The 25,826-nt window shown below is 35.6% G+C and overlaps 1 protein-coding gene across 5 annotated transcripts in view; it reads right to left on the bottom strand.

The window, feature by feature from the left end:
- CCSER1 (coiled-coil serine rich protein 1) overlaps positions 1-25,826 on the bottom strand; it is a 1,309,738-nt gene that overhangs the window by 1,204,567 nt on the left and 79,345 nt on the right. The gene's annotated exons all lie outside the window — the stretch shown is intronic.

The following is a 25,826-nucleotide window of genomic DNA, read 5'->3' on the forward strand; positions in this document are numbered from 1 at the left end:
GGTGAGAAACTGCTTTATTCTAAAAATCAGATCAAGTATGCGTTCCTTTAAAGCAAGTAAAACATAAGTAAAAACAAGATGGCTTCAAAATGAAAGGAGTAAATATGTTATATAGATATGAAATATATAAGAAAATGAAATGTATATGAAAACAATTGTACAATCAATTTAGTATCCCAGGTATCTCCCCCAACATATGTAAAATATTTATTATGTATTCCTAATTATACATGTTTATCTAGTCTAAATTTAGACTATACTAAGATGGTCACTTTTATTTTCTCTTGGTATAAATATAGATGTTTTCAAAATTCACCACAGATCTGAAGTAGCAGCAATGCCAATTTTAAATTGACTATATTTTTTTTCAGTTACTTCTCAGACTGAAATCCCCCTTTTCTTTAATTTTTTTTTAACGTTTATTTATTTTTGAGACAGAGAGAGACAGAGCATGAACGGGGGAGGGTCAGAGAGAGAGAGGGAGACACAGAATCTGAGACAGGTTCCAGGCTCTGAGCTGTCAGCACAGAGCCCGACGCGGGGCTTGAACTCATGAACTGCGAGATCATGACCTGAGCCAAAGTCGGACGCTTAACCAACTGAGCCACCCAGGTGCCCCTGAAATCCCCTTTTTACAAGAGTTAGTTTAATTGTTTGCAAAATAATACTTTAAAATAAAATCTGATGGGGACACCTGGCTGGCTGAGTAGAGCATGTGACTCTTCATCGCAGGGTTGTAGCCTCACGTTGGGTGTAGAGATTACTTAAAAATAAAATCTTCAAAATAAAATCTGACAGTGCGGAAAGTATTGGTCACTTCAGTATTCAGAGCATTCCATTTCTCACTACATTCTTTCTTCAATACTTTTTCGAAGTTACATTTTCTATCCTGAGATTATTGCTTAAGATTATTCAGATAGTAACCAGTACATATCCATGATACAAATTCCCTTTTACATTTCCTCAACTCCGTACTAGTTCAGAATTTGATAGCACTTTCTTGCCCAAACGTTTGTTAAGGCACATACTAATTCTGATAATTAAATCTGGTATTATACAGTTGAAACATTTATACATAAAAAATATCAGCTCATAAAAAATGTTTTCCATTTTATACATATCAAGTATATTCTTTTAGTTTCTAAACCTGATTAATACACTGATACTTTAAAAACTCCCCCAAATACACTGTTTGGTAAGGAAAACTCAGAAGTTGTATTGAATCCTACGTCCATGTTTTTGGTGATTTGTGCATGTGTGCATATGTACATGCATGTTGACAACAAGTTGGAAAGTTATACTCTTGGCAAAAAAAAAAAAAAAAAAAAAAAACAGAAACACTTTGGCTTTGAAAGTTCTATTTATCATTTCCACCATCTGCCTGTCTATCCCTCAGACTTTATTCTACCACATATGGGTCTTATTTTAAAATTTTTAAAAATAAAAAAAAATTCAGACTAGCTCCAAGGCTACTTAACCTACAGGATGTAAAATGTGTAAGCAGAGGGGCACCTGGGTGGCTCAGTCACTTAAATGTCCAACTTTGGCTCAGGTCATGTTCTCATGGTCTGTGAGTTCGAGCCCTACATCAGGCTCTGAATTAACAGCTCGGAGCCTGGAGCCTGCTTCAGATTCTGTGTCTCTATCTCTCTCTGCCCCTCTCCACTCACACTCTTTGTTTTTCTCTCTCTCTCAAAAATAAATAAACATTTTAAAAAATTAGATAGAGGGGCGCCTGGGTGGCGCAGTCGGTTAAGCGTCCGACTTCAGCCAGGTCACGATCTCGCGGTCCGTGAGTTCGAGCCCCGCGTCAGGCTCTGGGCTGATGGCTCGGAGCCTGGAGCCTGTTTCCGATTCTGTGTCTCCCTCTCTCTCTGCCCCTCCCCCGTTCATGCTCTGTCTCTCTCTGTCCCAAAAATAAATAAAAAACGTTGAAAAAAAATTAAAAAAAATAAAAAATTAGATAGATAGATAGATAAAATGTGTAAGCAGATAAGATGTTAGGTTTCACATTCAGATTCCAACAGAAATACACACAAGTAACAAAGTCAGATGATAGCAAAGAGGCAAAGAAAATGAACCCGTTAGTAACTTTCCACATATTGCCAATTCATACGATTTATCTTGCCTCCACTTTGGATTACTCTGGATTCTGATCCTTGCTTATCAGGGCCCATGTGATAACTCTCCAATCTATGTATTCATTACAGAATGCTTCCAGAATGCTTCCAGACTTGCATGTGCAATGGCTTATTTCGTATCTCCATAAGGGTGTCTAATAGGTATTACATGGTACTATATGAAATTACCATTTTAATGGCCAAAAATTGAATATAAGCATTTTTCACATAGTTAAAACTAATATTTCAACTTAACTTGGCTCTAACAAGATCCTGAATTTCTCACTCCCACCATCAAATCTGTTCTACCTCCTGCTCCTCCTCAATAAATTGCACCATCATCCACCATCAAATTCAACAAAAGTCAGGGAGCAATCCAGGACTCCTGTTTCCATTCACCATCCACATCTTAACTCATTTCAGAGAAAGCCACATGGTTTCACCTCTGGATTGGCAACAGCACAGCTCTCCTCTCTGGGATTGCTGCTCCCATTCTTGTTTCCACAATACACACTCTAAGAGTTACCCTCATGTCCACCTTCTGACTGACTCTATGTAAAGGCTTCTAGCTGCGCATACATTCTGTACCTCTTATGTAATCTGACCCAGGCTCGACTTCTAACCTCATTCTGCTATTACTAACCATTCTGTTATTACTGTCAGGAACACTAAGGTCCTCTGCCTAAGTTAACAACCTCCTCCCCCACTTTCAGTTGTCATGTGACTGACTCTTTTTTGCCGATAAAACCACAATTTAAAATATCACCCCCACAGGGAAACCTTGCCTGACTGTCCAATTCAAAGCAGCGCTGTCCCTCTCCATCACATTACCTCATTTTAACTTTTTGATAACCTTTGCCACTACCTGGTATTTTTATACCTTTTTTCCCCAACTGATCATTAGTGTCCTTCTCAAGTAAAAATAAGTTTCATGAAAGCAGGGATTGTGTCCATCTTGTTCACTGCTGTATCCCCACTAACGAGAATACTAAGCACTGGCAGAAACTCGATAAATATTCGAGGAATTAATGAATTTTTACTGAAAACAAGTGACAAACATATTCATTTGTTCATCAGTCAGCAAGCCACTTAGAATGAAGTGTATAAACAAAGGCACAAGGCAGCAAAGATTAGGATGTGAAATCAGACTAAAGTGGGTTGAAATTCCATTTGCCAGTTTTAAACTGGGTGATGTTGAAAAATAAGTTTGACCTGTATGAGCCTTAATTTCATCACGTGCAAAATAAAGACACATAAATACACACATTATTTTTAAGCACAAAAAGTGTTGAAAATCAAAAATGGTTATGTATGAAATGCAACTGTAAAACTGCCAATGCTTAATAAAGTTTTTTTCTATTCTCCTACCACTCCTCAATCAGGATATCAGTTGATCAATTTGTGTATAATCCTAGTGAATAATAATTCCCCCCTCATGTGGGAAGGATAACTATTTCAGGATAAATGAATATTTAGAAAACAGTATTAATTATCTTCTCTACCATTTCTGTTGATATTTATTCCCTAAGGAGGGGGGGGGAAGGAAAGCTACTTATTCTGTCCAATTTTCCTAGGCTACTAGAGTCCGTGTGGTTACAAATATTTTATAATGTGTTCTGGGACATCTTAGTTAGATAAATAAGCCCAGCATTTCAAAGCTGAACATCATCATTGCCACTGACCATTTTAATAAACACCAGAAGGTAAAGGAGAGAGTGTTATGAAACTGTCCTGAAGGAATTCAGTAATAGGGTTAAATCAGTATCATTAAACAACTGATTCAACTAAAACTTCTTCACACATAGATGGATACATATCACCACTAGGAAATGTAGCACAAATGTTACCTTGATGTACAATGCTCATTTTTGCACAATTTTTACAATTTTTTATAATACATAATGGATAAAACTCTACAGTTACTTGCCAACCAACAGTGGGCAGTCATAAGAACATGTAATAAACACAACCCACCAAGAATGTCTTTTTCCTGAACTCTGACTTCTGGGAAGGAAGCTAAAAGGAAACAGATTTAAGATCCTAGCACACCCATTAGCTTAGGGAAAGGTTCAGCCACCAGTTTAACTCTTTCAGATGAGCAAATTAACCACACCATGGAAGAGCCAAAAATAATATCAGGCTAAATTTTGTCAAGAATGTATATTTGCCCTAAAAGCAAAAGTTAAAACATTTTAATACTGCTACCCACAGTTTTAGAGTCATACAAGGTAATAAGCAGTCCTTTTGTGATATTTAAAATCTCCTTGATTTTTTTCCCCACAATATTCAGAGTGTTAATAATCTTCAGTATATCAAATAATCTGCATCAAACAGACTTTGATATTTAAAAATGAAAGTAGCAACATTTGTTTAGCATCTTTTGTGACAGATACATTTTTATTATTCTAGTTAATCATTACAAAAATCTTACATGAGAGATGCTATTATTTTTATTTTATAAGTAAAGAAACATGGCTTAGTGAGATTACTCAACTTGGCAACATTCATAGAGCTAATGATAGACCTAAAATTCAACCCAGGTCAGGTGACTCAAAAGCTCATTCTCTATTCACTTGGTCATGATACCTCTAATCACATTTCTAAACAACTTTTAGAACTTAAACTTGTTTCTGGATCTTTTTAGCAAAGCATTTAACTTCTACCCAATGGTATCACACCACCTCATTGGAAACAATTTGATATTTTTCCTAATGCTGGACGATTTATCAGGGCTTTCACTAATCAGAATGTAATATGGATTGTTATACATCTATATAATATGTATATAATCACAATACACTCATTAAGAGAAAACTGATATAACCTTTAAGAAGCCTACTTTCTAATAGGACAGGTAAGAAAAGAACCTAAGGGGCGGCTCAGTCATTTAAGCATCTAACTTCAGCTCAGGTTATGATCTCACAGTCCGTGAGTTTGAGCCCCGCGTCAGACTCTGTGCTGACAGCTCAGAGCATGGAGCCTGCTTCAGATTCTGTGTCTCCCTCTCTCTCTCTGCCCGTCCTCTGCTCATGCTCTGTCTCTGTCTCAAAAATAAATAAAAACATTTAAAAATTTTTTTAAAAAAAGAAAAGAACTGGGGTGCCTGGGTGGCTCAGTCGGTTAAGCGTCCGACTTTGGCTCAGGTCATGATCTCACGGTCCGTGAGTTCGAGCCCCGCGTCAGGCTCTGTGCTGACAGCTCAGAGCCTGGAGCCTGTTTCAGATTCTGTGTCTCCCTCTCTCTGACCCTCCCCCATTCATTCTCTGTCTCTCTCTGTCTCAAAAATAAATAAACATAAAAAAAAATTAAAAAAGAAATAAAAAAAGAAAAGAACCTGAAAATATTTGACATATTTATTAGTATAATGGGATTATAGAAAACAAAAAGGATATTTAATAATTCAATATTGTGATAATTTTCATTGCTGTATTATTTAAGAAGTAATGTTAGAGAAGTAAGAATCTATAAATAAGCCACAAAGTTGAAATCAACACACTTACTTTTTGTTATGTGAGCCAAGAGGGAAACATGAAAACACCAGTGAAAGCCTCAATAGCAAAAAGAAGATTTCCTAGTATAAGAAATAAATGATTTTTAAAAATTATGACATATTTGCCTTGCTCACTCATATCACATTTTAGTTTTCATCTATGTTTATACTTTAAGAGAAGTAGAAGTATAAACTGAGTGATTACAGAATAGGAATTACCAATTGAAACTTGCCTTTGAATTTAACATAGAAATTAGTAAAATTATTAAGTCCTTAACATCTAAAGAACCAAATGCTTTAATTATTTTTAACTTTAGAAGACACACTGCATGGTGGAAAGAACCTAGGTTTGGGGGATGTGCACTGTGGGATTTGTATTTCTGTTCACTACTTTTGGCCGTGTGACCCATGCCCAAGTGCCCTGTTGTGTCTGAACTTCCACTTAAAACTAAGAAGTCCTAAATAATGTGTATTTTAGAGGACAAGTATAAGGATAGGTAAAGACAACCAATTCTGTACATCTCAGTCATGTATTGAGAGCACACTCGATAAATGCTATCTATAATTAACTGTTACTCTTTATAACCAAAGAAAAAAAATAAACAGTGCTTTCAAAAAGCTTAATTTTTACAGAGACATGGAAATAATGCATTTTGTAAATGTTAACTGGTAACCTACCATATCGTTTATTAGTTCTTGTCCATCCTTTTATCTTTTTTGTTCTAAATGAGTTCTATATTTTTGACCCAATTATTATGTACATTTCTTGATACTGCAGCCAAAATGAAAAATATCTAAAGATTAAAAGCTACATATTTTAAGTTCATTAAAGTTGGGAATAATGTCTTAGATTATTCCTACATCCACTATAACATGTAATGCTTTGTTATATTCATGGTAGATTGAGATGAATTCATTCATAGACCTTATTATCATGCACTAAATTCAAGGTTAATAGATTTTACCTTAATGTTAGAAGATTTTAGAAAATGATTTCATACCAAGGCATATTTCTTGCCCTATAATCATTCCATTACTCATTTTATAGATGTGGATCATAATGGTTTTTATAGCACCACCTATTTTCCACACTACAAATAAACCATTTGTACTTAAGTATTAGTTTCTCAGTGTTCAGGTTCCTGCAACAATGCTTTTAAAAATGTAATTGCAAGCAATGTATCTGTTGGGTTTATTCAAGCTGGAATTTTTTTTTAATATGGATAGTAAAATGCCCACCTTCTCCTTCCTTCTTTTACCTAAAGGGGGAAAGGGAGGACTCTGAGGAAAGATTACAAATCCAAAGCACATTGCTCAAGATATTATAGTCTTCCATCAAAATTTTATTTGTTTTCCCTTTAACATAAGAAAGAATAAACCATTTATAACAGAATTGTTCTATGGCCTAGCAAAAATTCTTGGAATTATTAATTACTATACATTTTTTAAACACTATATTTGACACCTGTACACCTGTATATCTATCTCCTGCATATACACAGTATATAATAGTTGACAACTCATTGACACGATTACAACAGTATATGAATATGAATGTAAATTATAGAACCTAGAGAACACCAGGAAGCAGTCACTAAGAATAACTTTTTTTTCACCTAAACCACAATAATGGTTGTACTAATAGCAGAGAAAAAAAAATGACTGACTAGTAACAAATTGATCTATGCACTTGCATGTTCCTCCGTGCCTCAAAATCAATATTGCTCTTTAGCCTTGCCAAATGAACTGTGTGCTATTTCTAGTGCAGACTCTAGGGGTAAACAGTTTCCTCACCTTCTTAGAAGAGATCCAAATGTCTTAATTAGAATAGAGCTTATTGATACTCCATGAATTCCTTCCACTGAGATTGCTCAAACACTTAGTCTAAAGAATTTGGTCATACATACAGTGGCATATACAGACAGACTTCCCATCCCGCAGTAGAGAACTGGGGTTGGTGTGTTTGAAAAATACAGTGAAAATTAAGCACAGTTCTAAGCTCAGCTACTGAAAGCAAGGATAATGTGACTAATCAGGGAAGACAAGAACAAGGGGCTAAAAGTAAAGCACATGTAAACAACATGATATTCTCAAGGCAACTGGAATTGTCAGTTTTGCTGTATAGCTACAACTAGCATCCGAATGTGAGGCAGTGTGTGCCAGTTCAGAATTAATTGCTTCCCAGTTGCAAATGCACCCTTCAATAAATATATGCTTTGTTATCATAGATGGGATTCCTTTTAGCATTTCTCCTTTACAATGAGCATGATGTTGAGCTTTCCTGATAGAGAACACTGCAGGGATACTGAAGGACAAAGGGGTCCTCCCATGGTTTCTGTCTCCAGGGGGATCAGCAGTTGAGATACAGCTGTGAAGACATTCAGTGGGGCTCTGCCCTAGCCATGCATGGAGCCCAGAACATGCAGCTCCTCACCAACCTTGCAGCCTCAGCCTGGCAATAATCTTTCTGAGCCCCATTCCTAGGGAAACCTCACCAGACCTGGAACGGAACTGCCTCTATATGCCTGGGTGCTTTGGAACCTCCTTCAGCTGTCCCACCACAGGCTTGAGAATGGAGGGGGGCAGAAGGGAGAAGGCCTCTGACACAAAATCACAGCTTTGCTGGTGCTCCGCCTGCTCTCCCTGCCACCAGGTTGTCCAGGGACCATGGACCACCTCTGGAAGCTTAGACAAACCCACAAACTTCTCTTCTATCCAATGGGATGAATTACACCTTTTCTTCAAAGATCTGAACCCCTTTCAAATTTGTCCTTCCTTGGTACACTCCCTCAGCCCTAGGATACCATAGGTTTTCCTAGCTATCTTAGTTACTCTGTTGTCAAAGTTTAATGAATTTTTATATTAAACTTTTTTAACCTACTATGGCTTCCGCCTCTTGACTGGACTGATACACAATTCTGCCAAAACATGGTATCAAATTAACCAGATTGTGGTATGCATTTTGAAACAATATAAGCTATACCTAAGAATAAAAATATGAAATTGATCAATTTATTAAAGAGGTAAAGTTAGAAATAGACTACACATAACACCAAGTAAATGAGTGATTATGAATACGAGCAAATAGTATGGCTTAAGTTTCAAATATGTAGCAGCAATCTTTTACATTAATACACCCATCTTTCTATGTCAGAGATCAATGCATAAAGTGCAGTACTTTTCTTAGTACCACTGAAGTGATCAATATTCCCAGCTATAGCCTTCAAAAAGATTATTATTTAGGAAGATTAATTCCTATGGGATGTAGGTGCATTGTTTCCTAATTAATGTCCAAAGTGTGCTTTTTGTTATGTGAAATAATTCCTAAAAATTTGTTTTTATTATTGAATGCTTTGATTCTAGAGGAAAATCCAACCAGCATAATAATTAAAATGAACTGTTTGCAGAAGACTTCATTCCTCATAGAGCACCATTAGAGACAAAACAAGATGCAAATGTTCTTCTTAGTATTATAGGGATCACATTTTCAAACAATGTACCCTTGATTATTTCTTAGAAATTGAGAGAGAGGGAGAAAGAGAGAGAGAGGGATAGAGAGAGAGAGTGTGTGTGTGTGTGTGTGTAAGTGGTAGCAAATACCCTTGACTGAAAAAGCCAGATCCAAAATACAGCTCTGTGTCCAGGGCAGTACCACCCAGCATTAGAGGATAATCTGAAGTTAAAAACAAAAGGAATAACAAATCCTGCATCTTGGGCACAGTATTTCATGGAAAATGTTAGCTGTTGCATTAGTTTTCTTTTGGCAAAGCTTGTTTTCCCCACATGACCTTTCAATACCATTTGTAGAATGCCAGACTGAGCTCTCAAATGCCCCCCCCCAAGCTTTACTTCATTAACAACTTTCTGTAATCTAAAGGAAACATGTTGTGAAGAACCTTAATCGGCCCTCCAACAGAAGAAATGATTAATAAACCCCCAGACTATTTGATCACTAGCATGCCATTCCTGGAGTTTATAGTAGGATATCACCATACCCTTGCTACCCATTATCCTAGATAAACAATTGAAGTTATATAAAGTACAAGGGCTTCAAAGAAAGGTTTGACTTTTTGAGCTACAGTAATTATTTTTTTTTTACAAACAATGTATTTTGACAGCATTTTACATTTCTTATCAGCACCCTGGGAGAATATAGGTTCTCATTACCAGCACTTCATCCAGAAATATTCTGTTTCTGCTGTTGAAGGCTCTGATAAACATACAATCACTTTAACAAACACTCTAGGGAGCAGGACACACAATTTTGATTAAGAAAACTGTTGAATATTAACTAGCAGTGCTCACTGAGACAATAGCTGAGCAACTTGTCCTTGAAAAACACTACACTAAACCTATTCTCAGGGAAAAATGTTGGTGTTTGACAGCTGCCTCAGCTCTGGAAACCTAGAATGCATCTTATTATTGCAGCAGTAGGCTTTCGATAAAATCACCGTAATTAAGGTGCTGCCATTATTTTCAATTTAAAAGTTCTCCTTTCACAGGTTAATAAATTCAGACATAAAAAAATCTGCTCTGTAGTAGCATTCTGTAGCATTACCATTTTTAGAGACTCCCTAATTTATGGTTTTCATTTGACTATTTTCTGAATCATTGTTTTGCTTTGTTTTAATTTTCTAAGGACTTATGAACTAAAGTTTTCTATGGTTGTGTAAGGATAAAAAAATGATTTCACCTATTTTAATAATAAAGTAGTTAATACTTCCTTGAAAAAGTTATTGAAAAATAATCCCATCAGTCTGCTCAAATATGAACTCTGAATTCAACTACTCTCAAACATATCTGGAGCAACAGAAAAAGAAACAAAAACAAAACACCACCAACAAAAACCTATCTAGGAAAATGTCTCTAAGCATAGCACAAACATTTCTTACACATACTGTTAAAATGAAATTTAAACATGAAGTATAGTTGATACATAAGATATTAAATACTCATAAACACGAATATTTATAAATGCCATTTGTCATCCTACAAACTTTAAAAGCTGTTCCTCTACAATTTTAACTACAGTAGGAGAACATTAGCATCTTCATGCAAGAGGTATGAATTCTCATTAGAAACTAAAAAATGAAGATCGTAAATGCAAAGCAACTTTATTTTATTTCTCTTTGCACTGTTTTGTGATCTTTAGTCTAGCCATAAAGTCCTTTACAATATATTCTGGTATATAGCTCAGAAAATAACAAAACTCATATCTATGTATGATGTTTAAACACAGAAACATTATTAGGCTATTCTTTATGCGTTATATACTAACATATTTTGCTTTCACTCCGACTTTAAAATTAAGAAAAAAAAACACAAAGAAAAATAAACACTAAACACACACATACAAATACAGTATCCTAACATGCATGTGTCAGAATATTAAATATATAAATGCATTCTAAAATTCATATATTTACATTTGTTAAATAAAATTATATTCCTCATGCAATTGACTGGAAAAATGATGAGTCTTGGGTACAAATTCATTCTACAAATCCATATATTTCACACACCAAGAAGTTCACTCTGTCTGAAATGCATGTCTAAGTATTATTTACCAATCTTCATTTTCTTAATTAGAAATAAAATGCACCAAAAAACCCTCTCAATTATTATTGTAGGTGGAATGGAAATATAAACCTGCATTGTACCCAAGCAAGAAAATTGATTGCTTTATGGTTAAAGGAAAAAAAATAAGTAATCCTTGATAAAGAGGATATTAATCACGATCTGAATAAAACTATTTTTTCCTTGTTAGACTACTTGTAAGCAAGAAAAGAAAAGAAAAGAAAAGAAAAGAAAAGAAAAGAAAAGAAAAGAAAAAGAAAGAAAGAAAGAAAGAAAGAAAGAAAGAAAGAAAGAAAGAAAAGAAAGAAAGAAAAAGAAAGAAGAGACAAAAGAGAGGAAAGGAAAGGAAAGGAAAGGAAAGGAAAGGAAAGGAAAGGAAAGGAAAGGAAAGGAAAGGAAAGCAAAGCAAAGCAAAGCAAAGCAAAGCAAAGCAAAGCAAAGCAAAGCAAAGCAAAGCAAAGCAAAGCAAAGCAAAGCAGGCAGTAAAGGGCTTCTGGCTTAGAACTAAGAGCTCTTCCCCCCCCCCCCCCATATGCTTTTCTCAACTAAAAAAGAAATCAAGCAGCCTTTTGCTTTCAGTTAAAATGATAAAGAATGCAGCAACATGACATTCTTTTCCACCAGTTAAAATTCCTTATTTTCCATATCCTTAATGAGTAAGGGTTTGTAAATTTTCATGCTATTTCCTTATTTTCCAGCTTTGAGACAACATTGCCTCCCAGTCAGTGTTGGAAGCAAAAGTTAAAAAAAAAAAAAAAAAAAAAAAAAGAAGAAGAAAAGAAAGAAATCACCCTCACCAACAAAATCACCTTGTCCCTATAAGCCTTTTGACAGGAGTTATATGAATTATCAATAGGACTTCAAAGAAAAATTTGACTTTTTGAGCTCTAGTAATTATTTTTTTACAAATAATGTAAATCACACTGAAACCACCCATGCTAGAGAGCAAAGTTCTTTATAATTACATAGTAATTGTTTAAAAATTAGCCTGATTCAATTCTTGCACAGATAAGTGTGTATTCGTGATTATAAAATAAAATTTAAGTGCTTTTTATTATTTTTTTCAAACTAAAATACCTAACATAAAAAGGCTTTCACATTAAGGCTAAATTATGTTCATTCTAAGATTCAAGTGTTTATGCTCATTTTTCCAGGGCTAGTGGGTGCAAGAAGAAAGAAAGAGCCTCTGAGGAAAATAAATCTCTAGGAAAGAAGAAAAAAGAGAATTGAGGTGCATATGTTTGGTTCAAGGCCAGGTGTCCCAGATGCTACGGAAGATAAAACATACCTCCAATCATCTTCTATCCCAGGCTCCATGGACTTAAGCCTGAGTCCTAAGGCAAAGGATCTACAGGTAATGAGCAAGTGAAATTGAAAAGCAGCTGCTTGTCTACAGAATCACCTTGGGACCCCGAGAGCCCAAGGCATCCGTAGCATTGGCACGGGCAACAGCAGGGCTGGTCGTGTTGGCAGCAGCACTAATGACAGCAGCAGTGCAGTTAGTGATAACAGCAGGTCTGTCAGCAGCAAGAGTTCCTTCAGCCCCCTGCACATCATCTCCCTGCTTCTTGAGCATCCACAGCCAAGTCTCGATGGCAGTGGAGGTGGCCAACAATAGCAGAAGCAGCGGTAGCAGTGCTTCCCGTGCTAACCAGTGACACTTTGGCTCTCAGTGACTGATAGCAAGCAAAGCAAGGAGAATAGAGAAGTCTACACAACGCAGAGCTTATGACAGCATGGACCTTACAGTCAGCCATGGCTGGGCTAAAAACCAAGCACTACCATTTATGAGCTATGGTGACATTGGCCAAATTATTTTACTTTTCTAACCCTCAGATTCCTTATGTATAAAATGGAAATAACAACAGTCCCAGCTAATATGACTTTTGTGATAATTAATGAGATAATTTACATAGAGAGCTTTAGTACCTGGCAGATGATAGGGGTTCAATAAAGGGGACTTTGAAAATAAAAGACAACGGGGTGCCTGGCTGGCTCAGGCAGGGGAGCATTCAACTCTTGATCTCAGGATCATGAATTCAAACTTCACACTGGGTGTAGAGCTTACTTAAAAAATAAAATAAATAAAGGGGCACCTAGCTGACTCAGTTGGAAGAGCATGCAACTCTTGATCTCAGGGTCATGAGCTCGAGCCCCATATTGGGTATAGAATTACTTAAATAAATAAAACTTTTAAAAAATTTAAAAATTAAAAACAAATTAAAAAAATAAAAATAAAAGACAAATAAAAACCTCCATGAGCAACAAGGACCATGTCTTATTACCAGGTCTTACACAATGTACTCAGGAATTCCAAGTTACCTGAAAAGAACATGAGAGAGTTCTTTTGGAATATGCACATCCCCAGAGAAATGTTATATTTTAGCTGTTATTTTTGCTTTTTATATTTTTCTTATTTTAACACCTGTGTAACCTGTGTTATTTCAGGTCTAGGAATCACAGGTTGGCCTAATAACCACATTTTCTGAATTTTATAACTCCAAACCTTCAAAGTCATCATTTGTTTTCTGTTCAATGACATTAGAACAGCATAAAAATTTTTTTAAAAACTTTATTCCAACTCAACAATAAATAAATTTCAGGACATTTTGATTTCCTCTAGAATCCCTAGAATTCCACATATATCTGCAGAAATACATAATTTAAGTGTATTTCAAAACTGATTATTATTTGTTATGTGCTAACTATGCAAAATATGGCTTCACTGTTCATATTAACAAGACACATATTGAGAAGAGCAAAACAGATTATTTTCCAAATTATAATAAAGAGCACCAGGTCTGATAGTTTTTCTACTGCTCTTCTTTTTGTTTTCTTTTTAAAACTTTTCATTTATTTTGAGAGGAGATGGAGAGAGCGGGGTACAGAGAGTGAGAATCTCTCTGTATGGGGGGAGCGGTGGCAGAGAGAGAGAATCTCAAGCACTCTGCCCTGTCAGCTCAAACTCACAAACCCATGAGATCATGACTTGAGCCAAAACCAAGAGTCGAAACTTAGCTGACTGAGCAACCCAGATGCCCCTCTACTCTTCCTTCTTCAATCATCTTCAGTGTTAGTGTTAGCTGCCCAGAAAACATGTGTGTTGCGAAAAGAATTTAAATAGATATCTTTTACTAGACACTGATGCACAATATTTCCATCTTTTTGTGCTTTTAGCAGACTCTAATGACTCCAGATAATTACAAATATTAGCAAATGAATTAAATTTTAAGAACCACAATACAAATGTATCTTTGCAATTTTGAAGAAAATACAGATTTTTCCAAAGTTTTTAATTTAGACAGGAGCCTTCTTTACTCCCAAAAGGTATCTCATGTCTTACTGCTTAGAATTTTAAAATGATTATTCAACTCTGCCTAGGAGCAATTAGACTACAGAGCATAACATTATAGAACTGCAGGGTTAGAAGACAGCTTAAAATTCTTCTCAATTGACCAATCTGTCAGTTTAGTTCTGTCAACTGCATCTTGATCCGGCCCTAACAGAAGCAGATGTTGAACCAGAATTAGGAGTACAACGTTCACTGGGGACTAACACCTTTTAACTGAAAGTTAAAAATGGAAGAAACAGGATTATGCAGGGGAGAACCTTAGACCACAAAGAGATCCTATACTTCAGACCACAAAGAGATCCAAAGAAAGGAAAGAGGATAGGAAGAAGAATGCACAAAAGGAGAATGCAGGAAATGCAATGTAGACCTTATGAAATCTTGACGAATCTAATGGGGAGCTCCAGAGCAGACAGCCTGTCTGAAGAGTCCTGCACTGACAGAAATGCCCAGGCTGTCACCACTGGCTGGGAGATGATCTGCAAGAACACGGCCTTTGCTTGAATGTTGCAGAGTTTACTAAAGGTTCTACGGCTCAACTTGTTGGCTAAATATACTTCTCATAGCTGAAGAACAAGTATTTTCCTAAAGGGAGGCTAAGCAACTTGATTCCAGGACTGCCACACATCTCAACAAGGTGGTAGGCCAAAACACCCTGACCCTTCAGCAATGGAGAGTATACTACTTTCATCGGTGCCTACACCAGGTTTGATAGGCCACTGCCTCTGAAAGTTCCATATTTAATTGCAGTGTGAGGAAAGCTTCGTCACTTTCAAGTTAAATGCATTCATTCATATGTGGCTCCCCAATCATGTTTCATCCTTCTATTCTTTGAATTCTCAAAAACAGCTATATCCCTTTTAGCAAAGCAGTCTTCAGACAGTTGAAAATTATTTTCTTATCCCACTTGAATTTCCAGTTATAACATTCCAAATCCATTCATTTTCTCCAAACTACAACCTCACCTTGGCCAGGGTTTCAGTATCTTGGAATGAGCATAGAGATGACAAAAAATAATAGTCAGTCTTCAGTATATGAAGACAAATTTGGAAGTGAGTAAATATTGCAGATATCTGTTTTTTACTTAACAAAACACCCCAAAACTTAGTGACTTAAAACAACAAGCACTTATTTGCTTATGATTCTACAATCCGAGATATGCCCCCTGGCTGTTTCATTCCTTTGTTTGTTTGTTTGGCTGGTATCACTTAGGGTCACTTATGAAGGAGCAGTCCTCTGGAGGCTCACATTGCGTTGAAGTCTAAAATGGTTTCATTGACATACCCTGTGCATCAGCTGGGATGATCTCAACTGCTGTTCAACCACGTATCTCTCTCTCACACCTCACAGGCTCTCTGGTAAGATAGTCAACCACATTACATGGTAGTACAGGAGTCCAAGAAACCTCTTATAGTTCAAGCCATTAACTGGCATCGCATTCTTAAATCACACTATATTGGTTAAGCAAGTCACACAGCCATCTCCTACATTCAGGAGGAGGATGCATAGATTCAACCTCTTAATAAGAGCAGCAGCAAAGTATCTGTAGCTAAATTTAACCCACCACTGGGGCAAAGCTATTAAGCCAGTAGTACATTTGAAGCACCAATCTTCAGTAACTGGAAAGAGACAAAAATGGGGGGGGGGGAGGAATAGAGCAAAAAGTGGGGATGGCCCTAACAGAGCAAGTAGGTTCCATACCAAAGATAGGAGCAAAGGAAAAAAAATTATTTTAGTACTGAAACCTAATCCAGCAATAACCTACAAGTACAGCTTTGGAGTTTTACTGCAATAAAACCAAAGACCAGCGTTACTAGATGCATGACGGTGGCCTAGTTTCATAGCCTTTATGAGTCTCATTTTTTTCAACTGTCAAGTAGAAAATACAGTATCTATCTCTTCAGGTTTATATAAGTATCAAATAAGGTAATGGAGCTATAGAATTCTGCCCTACTCCCAAGTGGTAGCTTCTAGTTGGGATTTTCTTTTCCTTATCGTTTTTCTTTGAAAGCCACTTTGAACTCACGACAAGTTAGTTATTAAAGAGCAGAAGCAGGGTAAGTCAAATCAAATTTGGCAGGACCATGGCTTGTCTTATGACTAGAAAATTATGTGTATGGGGGGGGTTCTGAGGGCCTGCATACTGAACTTTTGAGGGCTTCTTAAATATACAAGACAGTGACTAGAAGCTCCTGGTGTCCTTGGGAAACTCAGTCATCTGCAAGTATACTAATAAGAGGTAGGCTCATTAAGATCCTCTTAACTGCTTTTATACCTCTGAGCCTTTTGAATACTAAAATTGGCAATAGCCCTCTGTATCAATTTTAAATATACAAATTACAAATACTATCACTTGTCAATTTAAAAAATTCTGTGTTGAGTGTCTATTACTTGCCAAACAATACACATAGCTGTGAGAAAGACAAAAACTCCCTCCCCGTGAATATATAAACACATTATGCATTTCATTCATTACTCGTTGTATGTGCTGTATATTATAATCTTTTCAGAAATATTTTTTTAATTAAAAGAAATATGTTATAGTAGACCAAAATAGCAAATGATTAAACACAGATGATAATGAAACTATATTAAAAATTTCCTCCTACAAAGACCGCTTTCATTGGAGCCAGAGGTTGTTAACTCAAGCCTATTTTCATCAAACAATGCAACACCTTGAACAATCCATTGCAACCACTATTTTAATAAGAGTATCTTTAAAATCACTTCAAATATTTGTAAGGTGATGCTGACATCCCACAAAATAATGTAAACAGAAAAAAAAACAGTATAATAAAAAAAGTGAACAAAAATGCAAATCCTGACAATCCCATTGTAATGGATCAGCCTCAAGAGTCTGCCTTTTTTCTGTATTTTCTAATGAATGCTGGAGCTCTACAGGAACTCAAACTGATTAACTGTGTTAGGCACATAGCTAAATACAGTATCCCTTATGAGTAAGATATTCATGATGCTGCTACCCAGAAATTCCAACCTGTCTCAAATAAATAAATAAATGTGTTTTTTTTAATACTAGGATAATATATATTCACAAAGAGCAACTTACCAATTACTTAAGTCAAGAATATTAATTTTGGATTATTTTTGTCTTTTCCTTCTCTTCCAGCATTTATTATGATAAAATCGACATATACCACTGTATAAGTTTAAAGTGTATTACATGTTGATTCAAGGTATATATATTGTGATATAATTAGGTTAAATGTTAGTTAACACCACCATTACCTCACCTAATTAACATTTTTCATAAAATTTTAAGATTTACTCTCTTAGCAACTTTCAAGTATGTAATACAGTATTGTCAGCTATAATCACCATGCTGTGCATTATATCCCTAGCACCTATTCATCTTACAACTAGAAGTTAGTGTGCTTTGACCAACATCTCTGCATGTCTCCCACCCCCAGGCTCTGGCTACCATCATTTTACTCTGTTTGTATGAGTTCAGCCTTACTAGATTTCACATATAAGTGTGATCATACAGTATTTGTTTTTTTCTGACTTATTTCATCTGGCACAATGCCCTCAAGGTCCAACATGTTATCACAAATAGTCATATTTTCTTTTTCATAGCTGTTTTCTATGGTGTATGTGTGTATATAGACAGCGATAGAGACAGAGATCACATCTTCATCTATACATCCATCAATGGATACTTAAGTTGTTTCCATGTCCATGTCTTGGCTATTGTGAATAATGCTGCAAAAACATAGGTATGCAGATTGAGATAATGATTCAATTTCCTTCAGATATATACGCAGAAGTGAGATTGCCAGATATGCCAGATTGCCATATCATAATTCTATTTTTTTTTTGAGAAACCTCTACACTGCTTTCTATAGTGGCTTTATCAATTCCCTCTAACAATGCACAAGAGTTCTCTTTTCTCTATGTCCTCCCCAGCATTTGTTATCTCTTTTTGATAATAGCCAAGGAATACTAATTTTTTTTTATTTCCTTTCTCATCAGACAATAGGTTGAGAAACCATATAAAAGACAGTCTATAATTTGGGGCCTACAACTGCACAAGCTCCGTCTACCTATGCCATATTAAATGCAATACTGAGATTTTAGTTATATGGTTTCTTCTAGATCCAAAATAATGTCACTAAAGTCACTGGATTAATTGTGTTCACATTTCACACACTCCCTGCCATATAAGTCTTTCAAGGTAATAAACCAAGCTCAAGATAATGAACTGTTCTGACTCTAAATCCACTTTTCTCTCTAGTTGTGACATCCTTGAGAATAACTAGTCCATATTATATTCCAGTGATCAATGTCCACATGAATCTCTCATGTTAAAAATCAATGCAATCAGTATTTTTGTGACCCACAGTCATATACATCTTGTTTGTAGGCCATAGTATTGTTAACTACTTAAATGACTCTCAGCTCCTTCCATTAATACAAATAATGAAGAGTTATTTCCACATATGCTAAAATATAGAGAAATATTATTTCATCCTGAATCTCTAATAAATACTTTGAAATAAACATTGTCTTTTATCACATTCTTAAAGTCTTATGACCAAAATATATAGTGATAAATAATTATGACTTGTTTTAAACACAGAGAAAGTCAATCCAGAAAGGTATTAATGTATTATTCTATTAATGTAACATTTTAGAAATGATAAGAGTTTGAAAATGAAGAATGTATTAGTGATTTCCCTAGGTTAAGGATGGGGTAGGTGGATAGAAGGGAGGTGAATACGGCTCTATAGGGCAACTTATGGATCTTGTGGTGATGGAATTATTCAGGATCTTGACCAACCTACACATATGAAAAAAAATGTATATACCTAAACAATAACACACACACACACACACACACACACACGAGTACAAAACTGGTGAAATCTGAGTAAGATTCGTGGATTATACAACAAAAATACCCTGGATGCATTACTGAATTAAAACAAGATGTTAGCATTGTGAGGTGGGGTAGCAGAATTGGGCAAGAGTCATGGAATTTCTGTATCAACTGCATATGAAGCTACAATTAACTCAGTAAAAACTTCAATCGAAAAAAACACAGACAGCATGTTTTCATAAGAATACTAACATGAAATAAGTATAAAAGGTATTCATATAAATATAAAATATATTAAAAAGGAAGATATTAAAATACACCAAGAAAAGCAAATTAAATATTTTTAAATGAGTAATAAAGGGACAAAGAGGACTTTGAAAGTAAATACCAATATAAACAGTATTTTTGAGTTCTATGATCTGTTCCCTTGTCCCAATTCCCATATTTTCATTTGGAAACAATATGCTTAAGCCAAATTTTCAAAGCAACACCTAAACCCAGCCAAGCCCAAACTTGCCGTTAAGAACAGAAGCAATACTGTTAAAACAATTCATCCCCTGAACTGTATACATAACTCCTACTACCAACAAAGATGAATGTTTAAATGTGGTGGCATCAGCAAAGGAAACAACCAACAAAACTAAAAGGCAACCAACGGAATGGGAAAAGATATTTGCAAATGACACATCGGACAAAGGGCTAGTATCCAAAATCTATAAAGAGCTCATCAAACTCCACACCCGAAAAACAAATAACCCAGTGAAGAAATGGGCAGAAAACATGAATAGACACTTCTCTAAAGAAGACATCCGGATGGCCAACAGGCACATGAAAAGATGTTCAACGTCGCTCCTCATCAGGGAAATACAAATCAAAACCACACTCAGATACCACCTCACGCCAGTCAGAGTGGCCAAAATGAAGAAATCAGGAGACTATAGATGCTGGAGAGGATGTGGAGAGACGGGAACCCTCTTGCACTGTTGGTGGGAATGCAAATTGGTGCAGCCGCTCTGGAAAGCAGTGTGGAGGTTCCTCAAAAAATTAAAAATAGACCTACCCTATGACCCAGCAATAGCACTGCTAGGAATTTATCCAAGGGATACAGGAGTACTGATGCATAGGGGCACTTGTACCCCAATGTTTATAGCAGCACTCTCAACAATCGCCAAATTATGGAAAGAGCCTAAATGTCCATCAACTGATGAATGGATAAAGAAATTGTGGTTTATATACACAATGGAATACTACGTGGCAATGAGAAAGAATGAAATATGGCCTTTTGTAGCAACGTGGATGGAACTGGAGAGTGTGATGCTAAGTGAAATAAGCCATACAGAGAAAGACAGATACCATATGGTTTCACTCTTATGTGGATCCTGAGAAACGTAACAGAAACCCATGGGGGAGGGGAAGGGAAAAAAAAAAAAGAGGTTAGAGTGGGAGAGAGCCAAAGCATAAGAGACTGTTAAAAACTGAGAACAAACTGAGGGTTGATGGGGGGTGGGAGGGAGGGCAGGGTGGGTGATGGGTATTGAGGAGGGCACCTTTTGGGATGAGCACTGGGTGTTGTATGGAAACCAATTTGACAGTAAATTTCATATATTAAAAAATAAATAAATAAATAAATAAATTAAAAAAAAAATAAAAAAAAAAATAAATGTGGTGGCATGAATTATGGGGTGAAAGAGAAGTAAGGAAAATTAATTACAGGAGAACAAAAGGTTAGAATGGATCAAAGTATATTTTAATTTCCAAATCTTTTATGCAGGTCTCTCTTTTAATATGCTAATCAAAACTAAGATACCCTCTTAGAAAAAGAAGGTCCTAGGAGGATCCCACTTATATATGTACCTGCCCAAATACAGGACATGTCTGTCTAACCCTGTGCATTTAACCCAGGGTTGCTTATTCATTCACCTGACCATCAATGCTCAGTAAAATGAGGCTTCAGTCATCTAGCATTAGTCTCAATAATTACATTAACTCTATTTTTAGGGTAACCATATGTCCCAGTTCACTTGAAACAGTCTTAGTTTTTAGATGTTGTTCCAGCTTTATTATAAACAATGCCCCCTTTCACGTTCAAAGTGTTCCTGTTCGAACAATATTTTTTAAAGTTACCCTATCTATTATGGATATAGTTTATATTCTGCCTGTGGCCCTCTATTACCCAAATCTGGCATTTGCCCATTTGGTGGGAAAGTAACTAAATAAAAAGAAATCAGACTAGGGTAACAACATGGTGGACCAATTCACTTATTAAAATAAACTAAAATTATATTATTTTAAATAAAATTTTATATACTTTTTATCACTATCATCTACCCCAAGCCCAAGCCCACAGACCTCAATAATAAAAGAAGGTGATGAATGTTCAAGCTTTCTTGGGACTGAAAGACCCAATTGGATAGACTGTTCACAAAACTAGGGAGGGAGGTTTCCTTAACTTGATAGGAAAAGTCATAATTGAAATTTCATAGACAATGCTTAGAATATGCTTTGTAAATATTTTTTTAAATGCCAAAAACCTATTGAATGCACACAATGTCCTTTTCTAAGTAGGTAAATCAGGTGTGTTACCTTTCCCTGCCAAAACATAAAACCAGTTTCTACCTCGCCACAAAGGGCTGTGGCAGAAAATGTGAAAACACACAAAAATACCGGCAATAAGACTTTTCTGATCTAGGGATTTCACAAAGCTACTCACATCTTTCTCTGTTAACTCAGGATTCTTTCTCATGAATATATCCAGCTCAAAAATCATTCCCATGGACCTATGTACTTTGTTACACTAGCCTAAGAAATTCACTCTTTAATGTTTTGGTGTGCTCACATTACTGTCATAAGAGTAAACATGGGGAGCCTGAGTGGTTCAGTCAATTAAGCTTCCGACTTTGGCTCAGGTCATGATCTTACCACTCGTGAGTTCAAACCCTAAATCGGGCTCTGTGCTGACAGCTAGGAGCCTGGAACCTGCTTTGGATTCTATGTGTCCCTCCCTCTTTATCTGTCCCCTGCTCACATTCTGTCTGTCTGTCTCTCTCTCTAAAACAAACATTTAAAAAAAGAAAAAATTAAAAAAAAAAGAGTAAACATAGAAGTCATTCTTAGAATAGAAGAAAAAAAAGAATAACTTAGGGGTTTTGATATGACTTTGATTTAGTTATTTTTTCAATTAACCATAGTAAAAGCAGTCAGGATAAGTCCTACTTGATATGTAATGTAGGCAAAACAAATAAACAACTCTTCATCATTTGGCTCTTATTTCTTGTCCTCTATTAGTTCTGTTCAAATAGTCAAGACCTCTAAAATCATTTCTATGTCGTCCATCAAAGCCTACTTACAGAAGACAGTATAATCATTCATACCACACCATAAACATTTAAGAAGACTTAAGGAACAACTCCTCCCAGGAATTTAATTATATATATTTTAATAATGATAAATTTTTAAGTTTTGATCAGAACTTCAGGGATCAACAAGTGACAACAAAAGACAGTCAGTGGACATCAGATGCTTCTGTGTATTTTAATATAATGCCTAATACACTGTTTACATGTGAAGTTGTCTGGTACAGGTCTTGGCATATGATAGATTCTGTATAAATTCGCTGAATTTTAAATTTTAAAAATTCTGTAAGAGTACTACGTAATCATGGACAAGGTATACAGTCTACCTAAATTTAAATTAGCTCTGAATGCATTTCAAAAGTATGTAACTTCTATACCTGCTAAGCATCAAGAAACATCACTTCTGCATATTATATGCATTTAACTTTTTTCTCCACAGTGTTCCCAGGATTTTTTTTTTCCTTATACCACTATTGGGTATATCCTAATTAAAATTCTTTAAAACTTTGAGAGTTCATGCATTATATTTTCTGTTCCTCAACTAAGGTCTACCTAAGTGAAAAATACCATAACTGGCTATCGCCAAAATAATGATTTCTTACTTTAAAGCATATAAAATAGCATAAAGATAATACTATTTCCTAAAAATCAATTCCATGTTATACAAACTTAATTCTAAAATTATCCTCAATATTTTAAAAATCCAAATTATAGAACAACTAATTTTACTAAAGAACTAAGTTAGCATATATTTATATAAATAGGTATTGATTTTTTTTTCCGTAAAAAGAGAGGAATAATCAGAAAAAATAAAAATCAAGAGGATATAAAAATAATATATTTTTATATATTTGTGGAGCAAGGATACATCTAAATTGCTTCTGATCACTTACATTTTTTTTGTAACAATACACATATCTATAATGATCAGGACCAGCTCTAGCTGGTTCTTACAGATAGTCTCGGCAAACTGTCGGTTGCCTGGTAAATTAAAGTGATTCATCAATGTCATTGCCTCCACAAATACACAAGATCAGCTAGTAGAGATGGATACAAATACAGAAAGGGTGCCAGCTGTATTGAATGCTTGAATTTTTTTTCCAGACAGGATATACACTTCATACTTGCTGAAGTCTATCAAACCTGATTTCTATTTTGTTATGCTGTCAGAAATCCTTTTCATTAAAATCTTTCTAAGAACGATAGCTAAAGTCCCTGAAAAAGACACAGCACATTAAATCTCCTTAATAGTTATCTATATTTTCTTCCAAAATCAAAAGTAAATCAATTAAAAGTATAAACAGATATTCATGTGCAGGGGGAAATGACAAGAAGTGATAAATTCAGAAAAAGGAAAATATTATGGGAGCACAAGCATTGGAGAAGTTTATAGTCTTTCATTTTATTTCATTGTATACATGTGCTAAGTGGGTGAAATCAAACATTTTGAGCTACTTGGTTTTAGTAATCTCCAGACCAGGAAAGAATAGCATCAAAGAAATATTTAATAACATGTCTTATTTATTCATCATTATTATGCTGATTTTCCATAGATCCATTTTCTCACTTCTAATAAACAGAAGCAATTTAAAGATTCAGATTTTATTTTCAGATTTCCAATGTCTAACTCACTAAGTGTTTGAGAATGGGGTATTTGTAAGGTGTTGTTTTAGATACAAAAGTAAGTTCCATCATAATCCTAGATTTTTCTTCCCAAATTGTTCATTTCTCCCATCCCCACATCTACATCTCTAGTTCATGTTATCATTCTCACCTACATTATTCAAACAGGCTCCAGCTTGTGTCTCTGTCTGTGGTCTTGTTGACTCATATTCTTTGCACTAAAGCCAGAATTAGCCTTTTAAAATGCCAACTTCACTCTTTTTCCTAAACCTCTCAATAACCTCTTGGCCTCAGACTAAATTCCAAACCTTTTCCTTGGTCATAAAAACCCTTGATCAGCAACATCGCATCTCACCAATATAACCCCCTTTCCCATCAGTACCACCATACAAACACATTGACAGACATCCTACACTCCAGGTATACTACTCAATTTTTATTTATCCAAATGTGTTCCAGCCCATATATAGCAAACTATTCCTGAAAAAATCAAGACCCTGTGAGGTTACCACCTGCCCTTACTATAAAGCTAGTTAGCTAGATAATCAAAGCCAGATAATTAAAGCCTCATAATAAGTTTAATACTTTTCCCTTTTTGTCTCTAAAACTTTTTTTTTAATTTAGCAGCAGATATCTCTTTTACATATGATATCTTAGATGAAATTCTAACATGCAGATCTGAAAAATGAGATGATCTGAATTGTTGCAGTTTTGTGGTTGAACAATCTCAAAACACCTCCTTGCCTGGAATCTCTCGGGCTAATTTTAAAAACACTAAACACTTGATAATGAAAGAGTATGAACTCCAACTGTAAGTAGAGATCCTTCTACTCTTTCCTTATATTATGTCTTACTTCACAAAAGAAGGAATATATAGCAACACATCTGGTTTCTAGACAAGTGCTTCTGAAATTTAATTGACAAACCAGTCACCTGGTAGTGGAGAAAGCTCTGCTAGAAAGCACATTCTGATTCAGCATGTCAGGGATGGAGCCTGAAATGCTGCATTTCTAACAAGCTTCCAGGTGGTGCAGGTGCTGCTAATCCAAGGTCCACCTCACATTTGAGTAGCAAAGGTCTGTGTTGGGAATAAAGTTCTGCTCCTTTCTATCAACTTAATTATATCTCTTCAGGGAATAAAGGTAAAAATTTTATCCATCAGAATTTTTCACAAATGGGTGGGTGTAATTCATTAAATATTATCCATACAACACACACGTGTGCGCACGCATGCACACACACACACACACACACACACATCCACACACATTCCACAGCCTCTGTCTTCTGAACCTGCAGCACCCCATTCCTGAGCAGCCTCCCATCACCGCCCCTGCCCTCTCACCTGCTTCATGTTCCCATGTAGTAAAAGCACTTGAACAGTGCTTCCATAGTGAGGTAATCTCAAAGATTATATCTGGGGTAAGAGTTACAGACTTTCACTATAACCTCCATGCTTGTGAACTGTACAACTTGA

Source organism: Neofelis nebulosa, chromosome 3, assembly GCF_028018385.1.
Source record: "Neofelis nebulosa isolate mNeoNeb1 chromosome 3, mNeoNeb1.pri, whole genome shotgun sequence".
NCBI lineage: Eukaryota > Metazoa > Chordata > Mammalia > Carnivora > Felidae > Neofelis > Neofelis nebulosa.